The sequence below is a fragment of the Paramormyrops kingsleyae genome, chromosome 7 (assembly GCF_048594095.1).
Source record: "Paramormyrops kingsleyae isolate MSU_618 chromosome 7, PKINGS_0.4, whole genome shotgun sequence".
Classification (NCBI taxonomy): domain Eukaryota; kingdom Metazoa; phylum Chordata; class Actinopteri; order Osteoglossiformes; family Mormyridae; genus Paramormyrops; species Paramormyrops kingsleyae.
Window position 1 is genome coordinate 4,095,024 of NC_132803.1, and position 18,957 is coordinate 4,113,980.

Below are 18,957 nucleotides of genomic sequence, written 5' to 3' on the forward strand. Positions count from 1 at the left end.
ACAGATTAATACGCATTTTAGTACAATTAAATGTGTGAAAAGTTTTGTACAGGAAAAAGAAGTTCTCTTTGAAGTTGGCAGTAATTGCCTGAGTTGATAACTGATTCAGAGGTAAGGAAGAATGCTCACAGCATCTCATTACTGTGTGTCCGCTCCAGGATCCCTGAGTCACCAGCGGATCTCTGCCTGTTCCATGTGGGCAGATGGCCTTCAGGAATACGAGAAGCCTCAGTGAAGGACACTCCAAGGCGCGGATCTGAGACATCCTCCAGTCAGTCCCGCAAGGCGCCCCCGCCCGAACGCCACCTGGTGTGTCCTGCACCGCCCCCTACTGGTATGTCTGCACAGTGCATGGGGGCGATGCGCTGCTTTGTCACCCTTTTTACACCTATAGCAAGTGGGGCATTGATGTCTAGGAGAGGTGGGTAGGGCTAGGAGGGGACATCCTGGGAGCTTCTCAGCACCTTCCGAAGCAGAGATTTATATTCCGACACTGACCTGAGGCTCTGAAAACATCCATCCATCCATCCATCAATTTTTTAGCCATTTTTCATCCTGATCAGGGTGGTGTGGACCAAAGCCTGGAGACTATTCCAGGAAGCCCAGAGCACAGTTTGTGGACAATTTGTGAATAATCAGAATGTCACTGGTTGAAATCTCATGGCTGGCAGAGAGATTTAACCGTTAGGCCTTTGAGCAAGACCCTTGACCTCAATCGCACCCGGGACACTGGATGTCCCCTGCTTTCTGACCCTTCTTTGTATCTTGCTTTGGACAAAATTTTCGCCTAAATATATAAATGTACAATACAAGGTGACGGCAAGAGGCCAGTTCATCCTGTGGTTCTCTAAAAGTCGACCGCTGAGTGATTTGTTCTATGCACCTAGTGCCACGAATTTCCAAAAAAAAACATCTTCAGAGTCTACTTGTGCCACTCCCTCCACTCCTCCATCTTCTGTTTCTCAAACTCAAACATCGACACCCCTTCTTGTGGAAAGAGCAGAGCTGTGCTGCCTGTGCCCTCAAACATGAGCATCCTAAAAATTTGACACTGTTTTTCCAGAAAGGAGAAATCGGTCAAAGAGGCAAAGCAGATCCTGCTGATGAAACCTTGTGCTCACCTGGATTGCTGATCAGTTGGATGACTGGGTAACACTTATAAGCCACTTTGAAAACAGAAAGAAGCTATTTAACTATATTTAAATTCATGAACATAATTTACACCGCGATGTTCGGTTCTCAGACAGGAACTGTTCCACCCTCAAGGAAGACATCTTACCTGAATTGCTCCAGGAAATATCCAGATCATAAATGGGCAAATTAAAAATTGCACAGAACACCACTCACTGAGTATGCTGGAGAAATGCTTAAGAAATTATGCAAATCGAAGCCCGTAAGCTACATTAAAAATGCGGGTAGGTTTTCCATGAACTTCTGCCCTGAGAACAGTCAACACGCATGTGCAGCAAACCCCAGGACTCAACATGAGTTCCAAGTTGGAGCTTCAACTTCTTTTAATCTGACCTGTTTGAATGAGAAATCAGTTTGTGCAGAAGCCTAAGCAAAAAAAAAAAAAAGAGTTTGGTATTGCTACTTTAAGTTTTGAACCCGATTTGAAACAGAATGACTTTAAATACACCTAAGGTCCTGCTGCCGCCAGATATCTCCCACCAGATGAACAAAACTTCTTTCAGAGTCCAAGGTCAGATACATTATTGTAAAGCTTTCTTGTGGAGTCCTGAAATGTTTGGCAATATGAGTCATAAACCAAGTTGGATTTCAGGGTTTTCAAATGCCATTTGGGTCAGGTGACTCACTACCCGCCTCTGCATCACCCTATGAGCCTGAGCTCGGAATTATATAGCTGCTCAATCACTCGCATCGGGGATGCCTTCAGGCATCTGCGGGACAATAAAACCTCTTAATTAGCCTGCCAATCATGGCCAACCTATCATATGAGAGTCGATTTAAGTCATGTGACCCTAAAATGACATGTTGCAGGAAGTGCCTCATCTTATATAGGGCATCTTAGGACAGAGGATGTACTGATGTCAGTCTTCCCCAAACTTGATTCAACGCTGCATTTGGTTTTTGAAAAATCTTGAAAAAAATAAACACTATGAAAATGACAAATACTGTGAAAGAAAAGTATTTAACGATAATCAATATTTATAAGGCTCCGGCGTGAGGACATCAGTCATGAGCTACAGGACAGATCATTGTAGTGAGACGATCCTCTGAGCTGGTGGACCAAGGCACAGGTTCTTCGTGAAACCCAGATGGTCCAGGTGACTTATCCCCAAGGCACCCTCTATTCCAGTCCTTATGCATCGCTGGGAAGTGGCTGCAGAATGTTCCGGAAGCATTTTGCAGACAATCATATTGGGGCAGGTGAGCACAAATGGGGATAGCACCCCAAGAGCGCCTTAATCCACTCTTTATATGGTCTCCACGAAGAACGTGAAAAAAGCATGATTTTTCCTAATACAGTTTGAGGATTACAACAACCATAGGTGCTGTGACTATAAAAAGAGGCAATTGAGGGCAGGGATAAAATTAAAGAGTCAAAAATACATCCGAGCATGAGACTAAAGTGGATCACTTATCAGCGCCGAATCTCCAGCTGGTAGCGGTTTGTATCCCAGGCATGACAGGTATAAAAGTATAAAAGATAAAATGCTCAGTGACGCAGATTAAAGGCAACCTACTTTGGCGTGTCTCACAAGCAATTACAATGTTTCCTCCAGAGTGAATAGGCACTAAACAAACAGGCGGCAGAGACATGCTTCACATTTAGCAATATGCCTGTGTTTCTCAGGCTATGGTGTCTATAGAGGCAGCATTCATATCTTCTCTAGCTCAGCGACGTTCGGCTCTCTATCTTTCCTGATGCACATCCTGGCATGTTGTTATTTTCCAATCAATTACAAGTTAAGTTCCTCTAAAATGTAGAGGATGGAATTTCATGATATGGATTCATGATGGCGGAAGAGCCTTTTTAATAAATGTTAACTTGAAGAGCATCAGACTTTTGACTATTTTTCAAGTATGTAATTTGCATGGCTTGATTCAGAAGTGAAACTTAGTCGACAACAAGAAGGAAAAATTAAAATCTCTCTGTAACGTGCCAATGTCAGTTTCTGAATGAGTGTTTATAGAATGGATAGGTGATTAAATATGATGAATGGTCATCGAACAACGGAATGCTGTAACTGTTAAAAATGCAGCGGGAGGTACAGGGCAGAGACAATTAAAAAAGTCTTTGTTATCAGTCATTCCTCTTGTTGACACAATTATGACACCATACTGTCTAACTATGACCTGATAATGTGGGTGAAAAATGACTTCCTGCCAAAATGAATTGGTGATGCCAACTGTGGTCTTTGAGAGATTCTGTTCATTTTGTTTTACATGTTATCCTTTATTATCTTATCAAATACATATTTGTATTTCACTTTTAGCATAATTAGAAAGTCTGGGGTTAGTCATGATCGAAGAAACTCAAAGTCAATGTCACCATAGAATGTTAAAGAAAGTAACAATGCAGAAAGGTTTTTATATGAAAGAAATCTATGCTCTGGTCAAATTTAGGCATAATTGTGCATCTGGGGATTATCCGGTTGGGGTGTTGTAGTACCAGTTTGGGATCATACCTTTAAGCTTATGAGTTTGATTCCTGTCTCTTGCTCTGGGATTTCCTGCTTACGGATTTGTTCTGGATTTCTTAAAATTCCGACTGACCAACCAATGGGATCCTGGGACCACAGCAACCATGCACTGGATGAATGACTATGGACAACAGATGGATGCATTGCTTTGTTCTACGACTATCAATGATCAACAGGTGCACCCTTCTGGAACTTCATCGTTGGTGGACTGTAGAATTAAACATAAAGGCACTTTCAAGGAACAGGTCTAGGTCGTAGTGACTTTGACCTTCAGTATACCCAGCCTATAAACTAAAGACTAAAACTGACACCCACTATTGCTTTTTAATAGAAAAGGACAAATACACACTATTGTTTTGCACTGAAAACACCATTTATGCTTCTACTTGGCAGATGAAGGCTCTCGTGGGCTCTTTCTAATTAACAAGTTTTCTTAAACAAGGCAAGATGAGGGCAGAGACGGCCTGCAACGTGAAAGCGACGCTGCCATTTTCAGTCGCACTTCACTTGACTCAGCAGCGACTGTTGTGATATCACAGACACTAAATAACAGATTCACATAAAAAAAAAATGGCTGGCATTAAGCATTGACGTTTAGAGAGTGGACTGCTCATTCAAAATAAAAATCAATATTTTGTTGTGTTAACTCATTTGACAAACAAAACATTGGATGGCAAAAACAATGCAGTTATAATATTTGGCATTTTTTACCTAAGTATAATTTCATCTACTGACAGAAAAAGACCACTTAAATTATTATTACTTATAATAACTTCTGCTTTCTGAGGGAGGGAACGGTTCAGTTTATATCTCAAATTAAATATTTGAGTAGTTTTTTATACTAATCAGAATTTTTTGGATAATATAGTATTATATGTACCATATATGTGTACCCAGTATGTGCATGTTATAAAGAACAGATCAGACCCCCTGTCATCCACTGGGTTCCTCTATAAGAATTTCTGCTTATCAGAAAAGTATGGGTGAATGAGTTTATATAAATGGTTTCCAAATATTATTAACTGATGCATGCAAGACCTTATTAATAAATCCATTCATACACACACCAGGGACTGTAACCACCGCTGGGTACACACACCAGGCACTGTAACCATCGCTGGGTACACACACCAGGCACTGTAATCACCGCTGTGTACACACACCAGGCACTGTAACCATCTCTTGGTACACACACCAGGCACTGTAACCATCTCTTGGTACACACACCAGGCACTGTAACCATCTCTTGGTACACACACCAGGCACTGTAACCACCTCTTGGTACACACACCAGGCACTGTAACCACCTCTGGGTACACACACCAGGCACTGTAATCACCGCTGTGTACACACACCAGGCACTGTAACCACCTCTGGGTACACACACCAGGCACTGTAATCACCGCTGTGTACACACACCAGGCACTGTAACCATCGCTGGGTACACACACCAGGCACTGTAACCATCGCTGGGTACACACACACCGGGCACTGTAACTATCGCTGGGTACACACACACCGGGCACTGTAATCACCGCTGTGTACACACACCAGGCACTGTAACCATTGCTGTGTACACACACCAGGCACTGTAACCACCTCTGTGTACACACACCAGGCACTGTAACCATCGCTGGGTACACACACCAGGCACTGTAACCATCGCTGGGTACACACACCAGGCACTGTAACCACCTCTGTGTACACACACCAGGCACTGTAACCATCGCTGGGTACACACACCAGGCACTGTAACCATCGCTGTGTACACACACCAGGCACTGTAACCATCGCTGGGTACACACACCGGGCACTGTAATCACCGCTGTGTACACACACCAGGCACTGTAACCATCGCTGGGTACACACACCAGGCACTGTAACCACCTCTGTGTACACACACCAGGCACTGTAACCATCTCTCGGTACACACACCAGGCACTGTAACCATCGCTGGGTACACACACCAGGCACTGTAACCATCGCTGTGTACACACACCAGGCACTGTAACCATCGCTGGGTACACACACCGGGCACTGTAACCACCTCTGTGTACACACACCAGGCACTGTAACCATCTCTCGGTACACACACCAGGCACTGTAACCATCGCTGGGTACACACACCAGGCACTGTAACCATCGCTGTGTACACACACCAGGCACTGTAACCATCGCTGGGTACACACACCGGGCACTGTAACCACCTCTGTGTACACACACCAGGCACTGTAACCATCGCTGGGTACACACACCGGGCACTGTAACCATCGCTGGGTACACACACCAGGGACTGTAACCACCTCTGTGTACACACACCAGGCACTGTAACCATCGCTGGGTACACACACCAGGCACTGTAACCATCGCTGGGTACACACATCAGGCACTGTAATCACCGCTGTGTACACACACCAGGCACTGTAACCATCTCTTGGTACACACACCAGGCACTGTAACCATCTCTTGGTACACACACCAGGCACTGTAACCATCTCTTGGTACACACACCAGGCACTGTAACCACCTCTTGGTACACACACCAGGCACTGTAACCACCTCTGGGTACACACACCAGGCACTGTAATCACCGCTGTGTACACACACCAGGCACTGTAACCACCTCTGGGTACACACACCAGGCACTGTAATCACCGCTGTGTACACACACCAGGCACTGTAACCATCGCTGGGTACACACACCAGGCACTGTAACCATCGCTGGGTACACACACACCGGGCACTGTAACCATCGCTGGGTACACACACACCGGGCACTGTAATCACCGCTGTGTACACACACCAGGCACTGTAACCATTGCTGTGTACACACACCAGGCACTGTAACCACCTCTGTGTACACACACCAGGCACTGTAACCATCGCTGGGTACACACACACCGGGCACTGTAACTATCGCTGGGTACACACACACCGGGCACTGTAATCACCGCTGTGTACACACACCAGGCACTGTAACCATTGCTGTGTACACACACCAGGCACTGTAACCACCTCTGTGTACACACACCAGGCACTGTAACCATCGCTGGGTACACACACCAGGCACTGTAACCATCGCTGTGTACACACACCAGGCACTGTAACCATCGCTGGGTACACACACCAGGCACTGTAACCATCGCTGGGTACACACACACCGGGCACTGTAACTATCGCTGGGTACACACACACCGGGCACTGTAATCACCGCTGTGTACACACACCAGGCACTGTAACCATTGCTGTGTACACACACCAGGCACTGTAACCACCTCTGTGTACACACACCAGGCACTGTAACCATTGCTGTGTACACACACCAGGCACTGTAACCACCTCTGTGTACACACACCAGGCACTGTAACCATCGCTGGGTACACACACCAGGCACTGTAACCACCACTGTGTACACACACCAGGCACTGTAACCACCATTACAGGATGTTCATTCAGTATGACAAAGCTAATGAAAACCTTATTAAATATTTTTATGTATATCAGAATATATTTATTGTTCCTTATTGAAGTAGCAGAACTTTGTGCATAGAAAGTTACAATATATAATGAAAGAGCTAAACCTAAAGGGTGAAATTTCGTAATTAAACTTAATGTTACCCAGTTCAGGCTAAGAATATCTTTAGACTGACTGCACTATCAGTCTACAAAGGCTTTTTAAAATGTTGGAACGAGGCAATGGACTCACAACGGTAATTGCAATTTTCATTTTAATTATAGCAAGCATGCAACTTCACAGTGTATAATTAAACTTTATTACAATAAAAACAGATTTGTAGTACAATTTAGCAAACAATATACTGTACAAGGTACATGATAGCATTTTCTAGTACATGTAGACAATGAAAATATTTTATTGGAATTAAAACTGTAAAATAACTTCAGATGTTACTTAATTGGCTAAAATCACAGGTTTTTACATCTGCTTCAGATATCTATTTAAGAAATTGTGCTTCTTGTGCAGATGTGGATTATACCGTTACTCCTTTCTTGAAGTTTGATTACATTTCAGTTAACCTCAAATGGTGCATTTATACTCAAAAATTCATATATATATATATATATATATATATATATATATATATATATATATATATATATAGAGAGAGAGAGAGAGAGAGAGAGAGAGAGAGATAGACACACACACACATAATAAGTAAAGTAGAAATATATACTTGAGGATATATAAAATATCAGCGGTGTCAAAATATAGTTTGCATGCAATATAAAATACAAAATACAACTTATATCAGCGATGGAGTAAAAGTAAAAGGATGTGAAGGAGTAAAAGTGTATTAGTGATGGAGCAAACGTAAATGGATGTGATGACATACAGGTGTATTAGTGATGGAGTAAAAGTAAATAGATGTGATAGCATACAAGTGTATTAGTAATGCAGTAAAAGTGTATTAGTGATGAAGTAAAAGTAAAGGGATGTGATGCCATACATGTGTATTAATGATGGAGTAAAAGTGTATAAGTGATGAAGTAAAAGTAAAGGGATGTGGTGGCTTACAAGTGTATTAATGATGTAGTAAAAGTAAATGGATGTGATGGCATACAATTGTATTAGTGATGGAGTAAAAGTAAATAGATGTGATAGCATACAAGTGTATTAGTAATGGAGTAAAAGTGTATAAGTGATGAAGTAAAAGTAAAGGGTTGTGATGGCATATAAGTGTATTAGGGATGGAGTAAAAGTAAATGGATCTGATGGCATACAAGTGTGTTAGTGATGTAGTAAAAGTATATTACTGATGAAGTAAAAGTAAATGATGTGATGGAATAAAAGTCTATTAGTGATGTTCAATGGCATGATAGTTAGTATAAAATATGACACATAATAGTGATGTAGAGTATTGGGTAGCACTCTAACCCCACATCTCCACAATTCAAATCCCGTAAGTTTGCATGTTCTCCCAATGGTTGTATGAGTTTTCTTCAAGTGAATGTGGTGTGTGAGTCTGTACCTATATCCGGAAGGTCACCAGTTTGAATCCCATGGCCAGCCGAGTAATCATGTCACCATTGGGATGCTGGCTGGCCCTGCTCTGTGACCCCAAGCTATCTTCACTTGCACGTCACTTTGGACAGAACTATCTGCTATGTAAACGTGACTCTCAGCTGGCCATTCTGTGACCTTGTGATAGACAGGCATCCTCTCCCCCTTTTCTGAGGAAGGGTCCAGGATTACCAGATAAGCAGCAATGAAAAATGGGTGGATGGCCAACAGTGCTACTAATAGGCTGTATAACTGGGTACAAATTATAAATAGCTTTGAATAGTGGCAGCTAAGCAAATGAATACAAAAATGCTTTAATATCCTTCTAGAACATAACTTTTATATTCTACTCCTACTGGTTTAATTTCAGTCACGTCAAAAGGAAGCAAATGTACCTTCAGGCCCTTGACTTATACTCGTCTTGTGACACTGAAATTTTCCTCATCATTGAAATATTCAGACTAAAGACTGCAGTTGTCAAAGGATGCAAAAGTCCTGTTTTCTCGTAGAAAATGGTATATTAACATAGGTAATTTAAGACCTATTACATGATCTAATGGGGTTCTGCCTTAAAAGCATTTAAAGATCGTTTTTTTTTCTCCAGAGAAGGAAAATGTCTCGTATATAATGAACAGTAAAAGCATTTTTAAAAGGGAATTTAGAATTAAGTGCTATCAGTGAATGTGGTTTCTGGTATCCTGTCCATGCTACATAACCATAGCATTCTGCCTCCGCAATACACCTGCTGCCTAATCTACTTATCAGTGTCTGGGACAAATTACGGAAGGGCACAGGAAAAGAGGGGGAAGGGGGGAGAAATTCCACTCGCAGGTGGGCCCTAACCTCGTCACGGGTCAGTGTCACCTCCGCACACCTAGTCTCAAATGACCGTGACTCACGTACGAAGCAGTTCCTAATTGAGTGAGATTAGGATGGACTGCCCCTTGTAAAAGGAACAAAGTCCATTAGGTTTTGTCTAGTCAGGCACTTCTGAGGGCTATGGGGATATGGTCCTTCTGTCAAGAAGTATAGGGAAGGCGTTGGGTTTCATTGGACAGGGCGGATGGCTGGCGGGAGGTCGGTCTCTCTGTCGCTCCTGGCTTAGAATTCCACCGAGGCCTCACAGCCCCTGAAAACCTAACCTAAGGGAGAGTGAAAGAGCAGGCAAGTGACAGCGGATCCTCTTTCAGGTCCTTTATTCTCTTTCTTCTGAATGGTTCATTGGTCTTTGGTCTCATAGTGATTATTATTTTTTTTATCCTAGTGGGTCAGTAGGCGTTTGCTTGAAGGAGTTTCTTTCAACTGGATTGCAAACTGCAAATCTTGGAGTGTGCCCACCCCTAACCCCCCCAGCCCACCCACGCTAAATTAATTCCGACAAGGAACTTAAGATAACGTCAAAGTGCTGACTAATCACCGGATTTGATTTCTGTAAGGAACAAGACTGTGAAATGTGCCATCATAGCTAATAAAAGCAGCGGATTGACTTTCTGGACTAGTGTGTCACACCTGGTTTGAAAACAATCTGATTTCATTTGAGAATGATTGACGTGATTTAGAATGACGCTTTTTTTTCTGGATGGAGTATATCGTTCCTTTCTTCCTTCCAGTCTTTTGTTTAGGCCTGAGAACGTCTCTTTGAGAAGATTTATTTTTTTATCCAAGTCTTTTTTGATACTGCCCTAGGGCTGTTCTCTCACATTGGAGTAAAAGTCTTCGGGGTCACACTAATCCTATAGAGCTGTTGATTAATCTGCAGGTAGTTCGCTCCCCTCCAGAGTAAAGGTCGAACATTGCGGAGACGAGGGCAGGCTTAGCTCAACACTGTACGTCTAACTCAAAGAGTGCATTCCCTGTACGAGACCAAAGACTTCCTGGTCAATCAATAAACCCCCAGAGACGACGTCAAAACTAAGAGATTAACAGAAAGCAAAGGGGAAAAACTTTGAATTCCAACCCCCATTGGTGTCATTTTGCTATTTCCTTTGTGTTTTTCTTTTCCTTTACGCTTCACAACAATGAACATGGCATTGGGAAGCCCGAAAACCCAGAGAGAAGACAGGGCCTTCGGGAGGAATATTGTCTATATGATAGCTAGGCGCTAACGTTGATTTAGCAAAAAATAATGATATCTTGCTTTCCCAATGACAGTTTGTGCATATCCCTCAGCTGAAATGTGTTTTATTCAGAGCCACAGTACACTCAATAGGAAAAACAGGTGTCAAAGAATATCATATTCAAGATTTCTATTGAATACTAAATAATGCTCTTCCCTCTGGGCCTTACTGTGACAAACGTGAGCAATTCATGACAAGCATGTCGACATGCTGTTATATGCATTGTATGCCTGTAGGAATCTTCATACGATAGCTATCTCCAGATAATGGCATAGATAGAGGATCACTAAAGTTTTGCAATTCATAAGTAATAAGACATGGTCATCCTACAACAATGTGTTAAATCACATATCCATTATCCTTGTTCCGCCGGTGTATCCCCGTCTTAAAACAGGATAACTGTCCGAGAACAAAATGGATGCACCCGCCGAAGTATTTCCGTCCACAATGGCAGCCTCCAATTTCTGTATTTTTCTAGCACAACCTGGATTTTTCTATGTACAACATTAAAATTAAGTGCAACAGCAACATCGCGTTTTTGTACTTTCTTGAACTTCGAACGATTTGTATAGATGTCGCTGAAAGATTTTACAGAAATTTTACTTCAAAATAAAATCCTGTCTCTCGTTAAAATGCTATTTAATATTCTGTCATCCGAGACATCTGGATCCTGTATGGCTTGTGTTTAACAACGTGAGGTTTATATATCATTTCTGGGAGAATGTTTTAGACCACGGTTGCTACAAATCTGTAGTACATACCGTGAAAACGTTGTGTTTACTTGTGTACAAGTTGCCAACACTACAAAACGTTAATAGTACCTGTAATTCATCACATAGAAGTTGAAGAGGCAGTTTGTATGCACTCTATAGTGGAGACAGGAGACCAGAGAAATGGCAGGAAAACTCCACACTCTATGAGTCTGGGAGCCGTCAAAGTCCTGACGTCCATTCGTGTTTTGTGAGCAATGCTCTTATGAGTTGGTGTGGATTATAATTAACTTTCTGGCGAGCCAGAACCCAAGCATGAGTGGTACTCGGTCTGAGCCCATAATTGGTTAGCTGTAACATAATTACTTATTATGGCAACACTCTCATCTAAATAGACATTTTGCATAATGATGTATGTAAGGAATGTTCTACTGTATGTGCATGTGAGGTTTGATTCTGCTGGGTCAGTGAACAGATCCACATGAAATATTGACAATAGGCTGGAATGGGGACAAATCAGCATAAAGTTCAGCCATAATGACCTCTGCAGAAGAATGGACTAGAGGCAGGAGAGATTAAAAAGCTGAACTAACAAGATGGAAGACGAGGGAAGAGTCTGGGGTGAGAGGAAAACCAGGAGACTGTGAAATAGCTGCCGGTGGATGAAGGGCACACGTCCTGACGGTGGCCCATGCACTTTGGTGTACCCCCAACCCCCCCCCCCCCCCCCCCCCCCCCCCCACACACACACACACAAGCCTTACAAAATATAAATAAATAAAGTAAACAGCCTTGGTACCTCTAGCGGCTTTAGAGACACAAACAGAGGTTCTGTGGCCCACAAGTTGCCTCGACAGGGCATTATGAACCGTGTACCCGCGCACGGACGGGCATGGCTATGAACGGTAAAATGCAATTTTACAGACAAACTGCAGCTATTTCTGGGGCTGATTGGCTCAGATTTCTTCCCTCCAGACTTGGGAAAAACAGCATATGTGACCAAAACCGATTTAACCGTAAATATGTACTTACTCTACCTAGCATTTCCAAATTCAGTCGTTTATCAGTCATTAAACTGGAAAAACGCAGCTAAAATAAGTGGTCCTGCATGAACGGTATTTGTAAATCCTATAGTATGTAAAAATACCTATACGGAGCTCAATAAACTCCAACGTATTCCAATCGATGGGAGAGTAGCTGAAGGATGACGGCGTCACACCTCGTGATGCTTGTTTGAGTTTGTTGATATAACAGTGACTCATGCATTACAGCTCCTGTTCAAGCACTCCTAATTCCTGTTTTAAGTACATAACTTTCATTAAAAGAGTCTTTAAATCCTAAGCCCATGAGGTCCGATTGATGCATTCTGTAAAACCCGTCCCACCAAAAGCAAAACATGGTCAGGCTATTATCGATCGTTCTGAACCCCATAGCTACTTTGAAGCTCAGCCAGCCATGGACATGATATGATGATTAGCATGAACAATTCCCTGCTATATGGATTGTGCTGTTATCGTTTGGATACCCCTGAGTAGAATCCCAGTACCCCCTCCCTTGGGGAAGCTATCCCCCTGGCGTCATGTGACTGGGTTGAACCACTGAAGCATTCAGGGGTTCCCAAGTGGGGCCTCAGAAGACAGAACACCTCCTAACCCCTCTGTCTGAAAAGGAGGGACTGCATCCCCCCTCCTCCCCCATACACACATTCTCCAGAGGTAATGGAGTACAGCCGGGGGGGTTTCCAGACGACATGCCGAGTTGGCTGCCCGTGTACAGTGGGGGTCTGGTGAACGTGAAGAACCTTTGATGATGATAGTTCATCCCAGATTGAATAACAACCTTGCATCTTTTGCTGTGTAAATGGAACAGTGTGATATATTTAAGCAGATCCATCCGTGCATCCATCCATAATGCGTCCCTCACGGACAAACCGAATCCCATCCCAAGGGACCACGCGCCAACCAGGGCCGCCCCCCCCCACCCCCCCCCCCCTTGGCCACGATGCCACCGATTAATGGGATTCATTTCACGCACAACAAATCGTTTATTTTTATTCAAAACCTTATTTCCATTTAAAAAAAAAAAAGTTAATTCTTAAGCTTTGTCTTTTATGCAGGTAAATAGCCATAAAATTTTACATCATGTCCTGATGTTCCTTAGGCAGTTTTGGATATACATCTGCTAGGTGTTGCATGAATAAGTAGCTTGCTTAATAAAGCAGTCCACTGAGGTCACGGCGAAGTGAAGGACTAAGGCAGCGGAAGGAGAATCCCAATTAAGAAGGAAAACCGCAACAGAATGGAAAGCTGCACCCAAGCATGACAGCGACCAAGCGAGACTGTTAACCTGAAAGGCTTCAGCTAACAAACCGGGTTATTTAAATGAATGAAGCGTAAACCTGGAATCTCCCCGCAGGATAGTGTGTATAATATGAAATTAATCACTTTAACAATACAGTAAATTAAACGGCTACAAACTGAAAAATCCAATAAAGTATTAAAATCCAAAGCAGGGGGCTAGAACTTCTCAGGAACCGTCGATCAGACGTCTTCACTGAGGATTTTAATGCGACGTGGGGGGGGGAACAAAGACGTGCGGGGGAGGCCGCATGCTCCGGCCTTCGGCGGTGATGATGTCACACGCCGCGGACGCTGCCCTCAGCCACGGCTGCCGGCTGACAGGCTGCCCCCCCAGAACCAGCCGCTTCTGTTAATCCATCCACTAACAGAACGTGCAACCATGATATAAAAACACACACCCCCCCCCCAAAAAAAATGCAAAGATCAATAATAAAATGGCCTTTTCTGAAAGCACAAGAGGTAGCCGGTAATTGGATAAGAAACATTAGACCCACATGGTCTTTGCATCCCAGATTCTATTACTAATTAGAGATTAATTCGATATCCGGAATTCGAGTTTCCCGAACTTCCGTGAAGGACATGCCATTCTTTCTTTATGCTTCCTGAGATAAACTCTGTATTGCTGGAACTTTTATCGCATATGGTGATAGTAAAATGATTAGATCATATTTATCAGGAAAATGTATAGAAAACATAGACAGCAAACTGGAGAGATGCACCTGCACTCAGCCTGTCAGTGAAGCACTGCGTCTCCCCCAGCTAACCTCCATCAATTGGGCAAATCTTTTCTAAGCATTCTCCCCCCCCCCCCCCCCGGCATCCACCAATCAGGCGCTAATTGAGAATCCCCCTCAACCGTGTCATTATTCGGATCCATTCTCCCGGCTGCCTGGATCTCTGTGGCTGATAACTTTTTTATTAAAGATAATTGGCCAGAAACTGAGGAAAACATCAATTTTATGGTTTATGAATATTTTGTAGAATGCTGAGGTTTTTTTTCTCTCCTCTATCTCCACTAGGAGGATATAGCAGTGTGATTGCATATAAAAATGCATAAAAACATTTTAGCTACACGATGCTCAGAGTGAGCCATATGCTACCTTTGGGACTTTTTAAGACAGTGCTGAATGCCACTCGAAAGCGTCTTTGATAAGGGCAGAGACTAGGACCATGTGACATTAGGTTTCGGCAGTGAGTGGCACGTTTATTTAGGGAAAGCATTTTCTTTTTCAGTGGTAAAAGGCAAAGAGGAAGAGATGGGATTGACACTAGGAGTGAAAGCAGAAAATTTAACGCCTCGCAGAATGGCAGGAAGCAAGCAAACAAACAAATAAATAAATAAACTGAAAACACAAAAGAATTCTGAAAAGGCACTTTTTTGCTACATGTCTCTGTTGAGACCATGGTTCGGGTTTTAAGGGGTAAGGCGTTTCGGGGTGGGGGGGGGAGAAAGGTGAGCTGAATTTTTACCAACAATTGCCATCACCTGACTCTTCCTACCCAGACAGACAGTGGCCCTACCCTGCTTGCTTCACACACCACACCGATTTACATTTCGAAGTTTTTTTGACTGCATAGACAATTCCTGAAATAGTTTACATTTTCAAAGCAGGCAGCTCAAAGCCAGAAAAAGTATGATGTAAAACAACACATTTCACCTCAGAGATGCTCCGGGACCCTGTAGAATATTTCACAGGCATCCATCTTCTGTACTGCCTTCAGACGCAAATCCTTGGCATTAGAGAGGCAGCAATTCACCTAATCACCTATGCACTGAGCCACAGCACCACCCAAATGTGGAGGGGCTGAGGCTATGCACTGAGCCACAGCACCGCCCAAATGTGGAGGGGCTGAGGCTATGCATTGAGCCTCAGCACCGCCCAAATGTGGAGGGGCTGAGGCTATGCACTGAGCCACAGCACCGCCCAAATGTGGAGGGGCTGAGGCTATGCACTGAGCCACAGCACCGCCCAAATGTGGAGGGGCTGAGGCTATGCACTGAGCCACAGCACCGGCCAAATGTGGAGGGGCTGAGGCTATGCACTGAGCCACAGCACCGGCGAAATGTGGAGGGGCTGAGGCTATGCACTGAGCCGCTGCACCGGCCAAATGTGGAGGGGCTGAGGCTATGCACTGAGCCGCAGCACCGGCCAAATGTGGAGGGGCTGAGGCTATGCACTGAGCCTCAGCACCGGCCAAATGTGGAGGGGCTGAGGCTACGCACTGAGCCGCAGCACCGGCCAAATGTGGAGGGGCTGAGGCTACGCACTGAGCCGCAGCACAGGCCAAATGTGGAGGGGCTGAGGCTACGCACTGAGCCGCAGCACCGGCCAAATGTGGAGGGGCTGAGGCTACGCACTGAGCCGCAGCACCGGCCAAATGTGGAGGGGCTGAGGCTATGCACTGAGCCGCAGCACCGGCCAAATGTATGCTTCCAAATATTCAGTCATCCAATTGTGTCAGTAGCAAACAGCATAAGTTTGGGTTGTGCATTGGTGGAGTTGTGTTCTTTACTCATTTAGGGGGTCAAGGGGGTTGTATTGACTGATTTTGATTATTGGGGGGGGGGGGGGTTGCAACCCTCCCATCCCTCCATAATTTACACCCAAGTCAATAGTGCTGGAAGAATAAGAAAAAGGATGCATCTGTCTTAAAATCTCATGGCCCTGAAGAGAATGACCACACTGGTTCTAAGTGTGTGACGACTGTATTCCAGGATATGAGACTTAATAGTGACTCTGAACAGCTGTTAATGACCAATGGTCCACATATTTTCTCCAGCTTAAAAATTACATGTAAGAAGAAACACGTTTTGCGCATTTATTTTATAGTGATGCCTTTTATCCCGCCTCCTCTTTGTCTATCCATCCGCGTTTTCCTCATGTTCCATTTGGTTCCTTCATATACTCTAGACAGACATGCAGTTAGGCTAAGAGGTGCCTCAAAATCAGCCATGCTGCTTGTGTGATGGATTAGCATCCTGTGCGGAAAGGTCTTCTGCCGTGTGCTGCAGGCTCCCCTCACTGGATAAACAGATAGAAGATGGATGGATTTTTTTTTTACAAAACATGATAGGATACAAGTTAATTTAAGATCCCAGTACAAGCAGACAATTGACTAGAGCATGTGTAAACATACCCGGAATATTACGTAGATTTTTCGCTGAGCGCATGGGCTCCGTGTTCTCTTCAATACTTTGTAGATTCTCTTTTGATACATGTCCCAAGCGTCTGCCGTGATCCGCAGAGGTGGGGGGGGGGGGCACCCCGAACTATTTAATGTGAACTTGTGCATGAGAGTTAAAGGTACTGAGTGCCCCCTTTTTAACCTCTGAGCACTGGTGCCTCAACAAGTCACAGTATATTCCTGCTGCTGGTGCTGCCCCCCAGTGAAGGCACCTGACTGACAGGCCGCTGGGTGCATTGCAGACACCCCTGAATCAGGGGGTGAGAAGGACTACAGGAAATCCATCATCACTAGCACTGGCCCTGAGCCGAGGACTCTTCCCTGAATAGAGTGCAGTGCTGGAAACTGACATAATAAAGCTAATAAAGCAGAGACTTTGGCAGGTCAGACCTCGTCATCTCCATCTCCTCAGCAGGAGCCGCCGTGTCAACATCCAGGAAAGCAGATGGTTGGTGTTACAGTGTTACTGAGCTCCATCGCTGGAACTGCGGCGATAAGGTCGTTCGCTCTGGTTCCTGCCCTGGCATTTATCTGTATCAACTCCATGTCCAGTTATGTCTGTGCGTATATACACTCACCTAAAGGATTATTAGGAACACCATACTAATACGGTGTTTGACCCCCTTTCGCCTTCAGAACTGCCTTAATTCTACGTGGCATTGATTCAACAAGGTGCTGAAAGCATTCTTTAGAAATGTTGGCCCATATTGATAGGATAGCATCTTGCAGTTGATGGAGATTTGTGGGATGCACATCCAGGGCACGAAGCTCCCGTTCCACCACATCCCGAAGATGCTCTATTGGGTTGAGATCTGGTGACTGTGGGGGCCATTGTAGTACAGTGAACTCATTGTCATGTTCAAGAAACCAATTTGAAATGATTTGAGCTTTGTGACATGGTGCATTATCCTGCTGGAAGTAGCCATCAGAGGATGGGTACATGGTGGTCATAAAGGGATGGACATGGTCAGAAACAATGCTCAGGTAGGCCGTGGCATTTAAACGATACCCAAGGGGGCCTAAAGTGTGCTGAGAAAACATCCCCCACACCATTACACCACCACCACCAGCCTGCACAGTGGTAACAAGGCATGATGGATCCATGTTCTCATTCTGTTTACGCCAAATTCTGACTCTACCATTTGAATGTCTCAACAGAAATCGAGACTCATCAGACCAGGCAACATTTTTCCAGTCTTCAACTGTCCAATTTTGGTGAGCTCGTGCAAATTGTAGCCTGTTTTTCCTATTTGTAGTGGAGATGAGTGGTACCCGGTGGGGTCTTCTGCTGTTGTAGCCCATCCGCCTCAAGGTTGTGCGTGTTGTGGCTTCACAAATGCTTTGCTGCATACCTCGGTTGTAACGAGTGGTTATTTCAGTCAAAGTTGCTCTTCTATCAGCTTGAATCAGTCGGCCCATTCTCCTCTGACCTCTAGCATCAACAAGGCATTTTCGCCCACAGGACTGCCGCATACTGGATGTTTTTCCCTTTGCACACCATTCTTTGTAAACCCTAGAAATGGTTGTGCGTGAAAATCCCAGTAACTGAGCAGATTGTGAAATACTCAGACCGGCCCGTCTGGCACCAACAACCATGCCACGCTCAAAATTGCTTAAATCACCTTTCTTTCCCATTCTGACATTCAGTTTGGAGTTCAGGAGATTGTCTTGACCAGGACCACACCCCTAAATGCATTGAAGCAACTGCCATGTGATTGGTTGATTAGATAATTGCATTAATGAGAAATTGAACAGGTGTTCCTAATAATCCTTTAGGTGAGTGTACGTGTGAGTCTGGACGTTAGGGAGCTTTGAAACCATGTGCTCAGCAGCATAAAGGAGGGCGGAGTCACACTGAGCACCGGCTTCATCACCTGTAGCCAAATGCATTTATAC